Below are 8568 nucleotides of genomic sequence, written 5' to 3'. Positions count from 1 at the left end.
TCTTCTTCCAAACTGTGAGTCTAATTTAAATTTTCCATGTAAAATGTATTTAGTTGCATATTTGTACTCTTTGTGGTTCTTTTGTTCTTGTGTCTGAATGAGATTTTACTTTGAACGTCTGGTGAATACGAACATCGATACGTGTGTCTGTTGTATGTCAGAAGACAGAAAGCTCTGAGGTCTCCCTTTTGATGCATGTGGTGTGCTTGTAAATGAATAGCTATACAAATAAAATATTTCCAGACAAAAACAGATGATTTGACACTCACCTCCCCCTGCAGGACAGTGTAAAAATTTAATACTAGTGCTGCTGGTGTGTTTTATATGAACTGCACTTGATGTTGTGTATGATATCCAAAGCTGGTTGAAGACGTTTCACCTCTCATCCAAGAAGCTTCTTCAGTTCTGAACTTAAAGTCCAGTGGATTGATTTAAACAGCTTTGGATAAGTGAGAACCTACACAGACATGTTGTGTATGTTTTTTTTTTGTGTTATCATGAGGAATCTGATTGGGATTAACAACCAACACAGATGTTCCGTTGATGATGTCACAGAGGGCAGCACACTTCCAATGGGGAAACCCAGTCAGATTTCCTTCCACTTCTGAGTCAGACTGGGGGCTCAGAGGGGACCTACCACCTCTGCTATAGTCAAGGAAACATCAGTGTTGGCTGGAACGTATCACTGATGATAAACTAAGTAAATAACAATGTCCAACTTTCCCAGCTTGTAGTAAACGTCCAACTAGCAGTCTCCATTTTTCACTCTACCATCTTCTCCCATCTACAAGTCATGATTTTCATGTCGTCACAAAAGACATGAACCCTTATCTCTTTGCAGCAAATGCCTGAAGTTTGACAATGTGATGTTTGTCATACTGTGTATTGCATCAACCAAATCAGATCCAGAGGCTTAAAACACTTCTGTGCTTTTTAACTGGAAATAGAGTCAGAATATGAGGATGTGCTCAACTTCTCAGACTTACATTGGCTCAGCAGGGGAAACATCTTGGAGAGATTTTTTTGAGTTGAAAGCAGAAGTGAAAGCCTTCATGGAGAAGGATGGGTTGGCTGTTCCTATACTAATTGATCTACAGTGGCTCCTGGACATAGCTTGCTTTTTTTGTTGACGTCAAACAGGAACTGAATTTACTGAATAAGAAGCTACAAGGCCAGAGGCTGCTGGTGGCTACCAATGACAATGTGCGAGCATTCTTCACAAAAATTATGTTATTTAAAGCCAGGCTCTCTCAGACAAACCTCTTCCATTTACCAGCATGCAAGGCCCTTGTAGATTCAGGCACAACTTGCAGTGGTAGGAAGTATGTTGATGCCATTTTGAAGATAGAGGAGAAATTGGATCACAGATTTGCAGACTTCAAAACACACAGGGCTACTTAACCATTTTTTTTCGGACACCTTCTGCTTTGATGTGCAAGATTCCACTCCTGTGCTTCAAATGGACATCATTTACCTGCAGTAAAACCCTGACGTCAAAGCCAAGTTCAGGGAGTTGAGCGGAAAAATAGATGAGCTTGGACAGTTTTTGAGAGAATTGACCCCTTGACTTCCCTGATCTTTCTCAAACGTTCAAGTGGACCATGTGTCTTTTTTGGGAGCACGTGAAAAAGTTTTTCTCCACCTTGAGCATCAAAAAGTCCAAATACAGGTCCAGACTTACTGATGATCGTCTTCAACGCATACTGAGGGTCTCAACTGCTTCTTCCCTCAAGCCAAATGTAGCTTAGCTACGTAAGAGGAAATGCTGCCAGGTCACTGACGGGAAGAAGTAGGCGAGAGATGCCATGTTCAGAAGATATGTTCATGTTCTTCAACGTTGCGTTCATGTTCATGCCAGTTCATGTTCAGAAGAATCCATGGAAATTTAAGAGCTGCTCATAATGATGAAAAGTGTTTTTTGTAGAATATATGATGAGACTCAGCCTCACCCAGACTCTCTTTCTTGTTGCCCTAAGGTAATGTGACTTTGAGACCCCTGTTATAAACTGTAAATTGAACATCATTGGAAATGTATTGGAAATGGTACCACTGGGCATTTAGAATTAGATATAATTTTTTAGAAAACTGTCACATTTCTCATAAAAGGCAGATTGAACCAAAAAGCATGACAGGAGAGAAGGCAGGTGTTTCAGAATAACACGCAATCAGTCCAAACAGGCAAACAAATCCTACAAGGGGCAGGCAACAAGCAGAGTCCAGGGATCAGGCGGGATCAGTACAAGGTATTAAGGCAGAAAATATAAATGGTGGAAAGTAGCATGAACGCTAACAATCTGTTCGAGAACTGAGGGCTGAGCAGAATATACTGTATGTTGGGTGGACACTGACTGGCTAGGTTACAGGTGACTGAGAAAACACAGGTGAGGAGGAGGAGCTTGAATGTGTGCAGGGAGGTGGGGAAGACTCTGAAATGACAGAAAATATTGCAGGGAAATGTTCAAAATTTATAAAAAGTAAGATAAACTTAATTGTTGACAAAAGTCATGTGAAAGAAATGAAATAAATTCAGTGAAAAACATTTAGCCATCTATTGGCTTTGGCAAACATTGCAAAGGGAGGGAAAAACAACAACAAAATCCATACTATAATTCATGACTAAATGTAAAGATGAACTTTTTTGTGGGATTAAAACAACAGCGTATTGGTTTAATAAATAACTGAAGGGGAAACAAAATAATTATGACTATTATCTTTCAGACATTTTTGGGAAGGTAAGAAAATGTTGATAGACATTGTATTGTAATGTTCTTCTATCAACATGAATTCATCAACCAATCAACTAAAGAAAGCTGGATAAAGGGGCAGAAGGTTGCTACAGTTTGATCACGCGTTCCATTATCTTTATTATTCATTCATTCATCTTCTTAAGGTTGATACGTGAGTATTTAAAATGAGCCTCTGAGGTGCTCATGGGAAGGTTTCTCAAAGCATCTGTGTCTTTCTCTTAAGAATCTCACCTCACTTCAGTTTCACTCTGAATTCAGTTACGCAGAGAACACATAGCTGTTGTCAAACAAAGCCAAAGGCAAAAGATTTTATACCTTCCTCCGACTTTTACCTTCAAACAACAAACAAAAATTATATATCAGAAATATATCAGCACAGTCAGGAAGCTGTGGGACAGCTTTTTCTGCTGTGAGCCACTAATATCCTTAAAGTACTTGTTAATGTCATAAACTGTCAGCCAGGCTTCCGGTGACATGAGAAACACACTCCCTTAAAGAAGGCTTTCTCAGTGTGGAAACAGGGAACACAAGAGAGACAGGTTTGCTGGCAGCCTAGAACCAGGATCAAATGAAGACGTGACAAAAACAAAATTGTTAAATGAAGACTACTCAGTACATATCAGCATTTTCCCAACACAAACAGGCAGCAAATGTAAATATAGGCCAGAAGTGGGAAATGAAATGACTTTGGGGAGTACAGCTGATGAAGGGTTGGGAACTGGTATGACGAATACGGCAATCATGTGACAGAGAAAGGAAAGAGATGCCAAGAGTATCTGGCATTACATTTGTTTGAGAATGTAGAAATGTGTCTGGAGGGAGAGTCGGAGATCGTATGAAAAACATGTTTTTGATAACAGTTTAAATGCAGCTCTTAAACATTATAGTCACATCAGTTTGATTAACTGAGAAAAAAAACTATGCATCACATGTTCATATTAAAGAATTAAATAATTTTTATTTTATTATCATAAATGTCCGTGATGTGGTGGTGATGCATCTGGAGTGTACCCCACCTCTCTCCCACAGCCAGCTGGGATAGACTGCAGCAACACCCATGACCAACAAAGTGGAATAACAGCTGAAGATCAGATGATTTCAATCTTCTCATCTTCAAGAAACTAACTGGGTGGATGGATGACAAACGTGTGAATTTCCTGCTTCTTATCCTGAGAACATGTCGACCTTCTAAATCATCAATTTCTAATTGAGAACATGTAAAACAGTTAATGAGAAGAAACACATAAATGTCACAACTCTTTGTCTCTGTCAAACCCAGACCTGAAGCGCTAATATGAAATTATTTTACCTGTGGGAAAAAAGTTTGTGTAAAAAAGGTGATGTTGATGCCAAAAGTTTATCCCTTTGGATTGCTTCCTAATGACATGGGTGTAAAACCCAATTTCACTAAGGAAAAAGGTAACACAGATATAAGGTGGTTTATTTTAGTATGGGGAGGGCTCATAAATGTTTAAATTACCTTGAATAGTAAAATAGTTTGTAACTATCGCTGAATTTATTTTCCCAGGTGGTCCTGGAACGCATTAACCGCGAGAAACAAGGGATTACTGTACTTTTTAATGGTAATAACGCAAATTTATCACTTATTCAAGTTACAAACATTACACTTGATCGGTTATAACTTAAATCCTTTTGAGTTGTCAGACTATGAAACCCACGTAACTCCATCATTCAAGGATTAAACTATCCGAGTAAATAACAAACAAGTTAGGACATTAACTGTGTTCAAAACATTTTCCTCATAGATTAAATGGGCTTAATTACTGCATTGTGGGAAATGTAGTTTTTCGATCAAAGCACACTATTGAACCTTTTTAGACACTCTGACCTTTTATTCTCTCTCATAAAATGGTGTGGCATACAAACCACATTTGGCCCGCGGCCTTCAGCTTGACACATGTGCCTCTTGGGATTGAGTCCATCCGTCCTTCCTTCCCTAACTCCTTCCTTCCCCGTCTGCCGCCATCATAACGAGGATTCAAGAGGAGAATGCTTGCAACCCACACACACAACCCACAGCGCCTGAAGCTGTGGCTACTAGCAGCAAAAAGCAGCTGTTAAGTGTGTGGACCCAAGATGGACAGAAAAGCACAATATACTTCCATCAAATGCATCAAGTACATGTGCAACAGACACACACACACACACACACACACACACACACACACACACACACACACACACACACACACACACACACACACACACACACACACACACACACAGACGCACACACAAAACCCAGGAAACACAGGAAGACTCAAGAATTCCAAAACTAGACATAAGGGTATGAGTACAAAACCCGGCTTAAAAAACCTCCAGCTGATCAGCCTGATCAAGTCCAGGCGTTGAGAGGAACCACAGGTGTGGAGATGAGGCTCCGCCCACGTGTTCGGCCTCTCCTCCTGCAACACCCCAGCACAGCAGAGCAACAGAGCACCCACACCGAACCATGACAAATTCATGCTTACAGAGTTTTTAAACATTGTTCCACGAGCTCATGCTCATTTTCCGTATCATGCAGTCACAACTTTGAGCTTGGATGATAAATACGATGCTTCTCGTTCGTCCGTCCCACACACACGGAGCCCTTACGGCTTTGTCGGACACAGAGTTTGTTTTCTTGTGACGGCGAAGAACAAATAAGAAAACAAACGAAGTCTGATATTATTATTTTATCGTGGAATTTCCACGGGTTCTCGCTAGTCAATATTGAGTGCAGGTGACACAGGGCATCATGGGAGCTGGAGGAGCCGAGGTGTGTTGATTTGTTAATGGCTGCAGCCATGAGACAAAAGTCATAAGAAATCCTCCATCCAGTTCATGCTTTACTCTGTTGTCCCTGCTCCCCTGAAGAGTCAGGCTGTGCTTTAACTGCTGCAAGAATAACATGTCTGCTTTTACTTTGGTGAAAATCTGGACAGTTCAGTAATTGAATTTATTCATATATCACCCTTCAATAAGGGAGCGATCAGCATCCAGAGTATGGATGTTATTGGAGTATGGATATGAGTGGAACACTTAAGAAATATTTCAATAATATATAGTTTTGAACGCCTCTGAGGGAGATACACCAACTCTCAGCACTCTGGAGATGTCTGAAGGAGACTGAGCGGATTTGTGTCTTTACCTATGAACTTTGATCTAACCTTTGAACCTAAATCAGCAAAGACCAAAAAGACAAACCTGCTCTTTGTTAATGGAAAGAGGTCTGATGTGATGGAGGGATAAAAGTCAGTAGCTGATCATATGACATGAAACAGAAATAGGTTCGATGACCTGGATGTATTGGGAACAGTCCAAAGGGAGAAGCCGTTGGCATCAACATCACCTTTTTCACACGGCTCTTTTTTCCCACAGGTAAAATAATTGAATATTTATCCACTGGTATCATAAAAATGTTTTCAACCGTCGATCTCTCCGCCTCTCCCTCCGGACAAGTTTCTACGTCCTCAAACAAATTCCATGACAGATTCTCCATCACTTCATTGTTACCTTCAACGAACCTGTCCCAACCCCTTCATCCGCCCTACTCCACCCACTCCCACCTGCTTTCACCCCCCCCACCCGTCCTGCCTGGTTATTTAAGCAGCCTGGTTACACTGACTCTCTACCACTTCATCCTAGTTGCTGTTTGCTGAACCATCACTACAAAGGTAAGACTCATCTATCCTCTCAGGATTTGGGGGAACAATGTTGTTCATGGGTTGAAGTCAAACAAACCTTCAACTGTTTTTGTCCTTTGCTCTGTCTGTCCCTCTCTGTCTCCTTCTGTCTCTGTCTCTCTCTCAAAACAACTCAACAGAATTTAATCAGGTTCTTGCTCCACAAACAATGCAGTAAACTTACGTACATTTATTTTAGCATTTGTGTTTTTAGGGATTTGTGAACAAATGAAGTGTATTCCTTACTCTCTGCAGATTTTAATCTTGTGTCTTTGCAGCTGAACACAATGTCAGTGAAATACACTCTGCTCTTGGTCCTCATTATGGTCTCCATGGCCTGTAAGTATACCACTTTTGGAATATGTTGGATGTGTGAGCTGTAATCATTTCAATAGGAAAATTAATTGTGTGTCATGTTATTTAACAGCTGGACAGCATCCGATGGAACCAGTGGTAAAATCATAGTTTACAGTTTGTTTCACTTGATATTAATATTGTATAGTTATTGGTGACTAAGAGCACAAAAATTCAAATATTTGTAACACGATTTACACAATAATGTTGTAATCACATGCACTGTTATCTAATTTATCAAAATGTGTGTCTGCAGCCTGGATGTCCAGGCCACTTTGCTCCTGTGTGTGGAAGCGATAGACAGACCTACTTGAATGACTGTGTGCTGAACTTCTTTAGGTGCGAAAAACCTCTCAATTACAATGTTAACAAAAAAACAACAACAATTAGTTTTAACTAAGCTTTCAGACTGGTTTATCTACTTTTTTTTTCTCTATCCCGTTCTCTCTTTCTTTAGTCACACCCGTCCTGTACACCTGATTCACCCGGGCTTTTGCTGAGGAAACATCAGAAAACAAACACAGGATGTGCATTTCACGACTTTGTCATCTGAATGCTTCTTTAAACTGTGTACCATTTTAATTAATCATTACTGAAGCAGCACATGAAAAGATAATAAAAAATCAAGCATATTACTGAATGTTTTGTGTCTGGTGTGATTTATCCTCTCTGAGGAAACGTCATCAACGCGGACTGAGAAGATTTACGTGAATAAACTGAAACCTCCTCATAGATCTCTAAAATTAAAACAGTGTGCAGCACAGTTCAGACACTAGATCAATTATTGAGATGAATCCATTGATTAACAATCAAAGAACTTCTTCACCACATCTATTTTGGACCTTGTTTCTCAACTACAGAAAAATGTCTGATCACTGGTAAAACCTGTGGGGTTGATGACATACTGGATATTTTAAACATACTCCTTAATTTACTACATCCTGTTTTCATAAAACTTTAGAGAGGATCTGGGTAATAATACAAAATATGTTGAAAAATACCCTCTTCTTTCAGGAAACAATAAAAATAAATAAATACTAAGAGTCATTGATGATATCTGAGTGTGAAATCATTCCTGTTATACATGGTTACATTTTTAAAGGAACACAATAGAGTAATCGTAACATTTCACATGCTTATAATTGTATTTGTTCAGGTCATTTTCCAACTTCTACCGTATCCTCACATTCAGTCTTCAGAATGCCGTAATCTTTCAAGTGATTGATTGTGTGATTGAACCATTTTGGCTATTCTCCTCTGACTTCTGGCATCAACAAGGTATCTTCACCCACAGAACTGCCCTCACTGGGTATTTTCTCATTCATGAACTGTCTCTGAGCCAGCTCTCCTCTATGATCAGTGCACTTGGTGAATGACTTGGAAAATACTTAGTAAACTGGACAGTAGGTTACAAGGATTGGTCAATCCCACTACTGAGAGTAACAATTCAACAATTCAAAAATGAGATGTTTGTTCTTACCTAAAAACACCTCGACAAAGTTCTAAGCTTCTGGAAATTAATCAAGGATATTACTGCAGTTACTAATTCTAAGAAATTATCCAACTAATTAAAACTAATTAATTAACTAATTAAAACTTACCAAAGTCATTAAAAATGGCATAATACATTTTCTTTCACATCAGCTCTTCTTCAACTCCTACCTGACTTAAAGTAACTGCAGTGAAATATATATGACCTTTAATTTTGAACTATCAAAAATTTAAATAATTCAGCAACAGAGAATCTAACAGAGAACCAACGTCCACAACATTGACTCCTT

This window comes from Antennarius striatus, chromosome 16, assembly GCF_040054535.1.
Source record: "Antennarius striatus isolate MH-2024 chromosome 16, ASM4005453v1, whole genome shotgun sequence".
In the NCBI taxonomy this organism is placed as follows: Eukaryota; Metazoa; Chordata; class Actinopteri; order Lophiiformes; family Antennariidae; genus Antennarius; species Antennarius striatus.
This window is presented reverse-complemented; position numbering follows the sequence as displayed.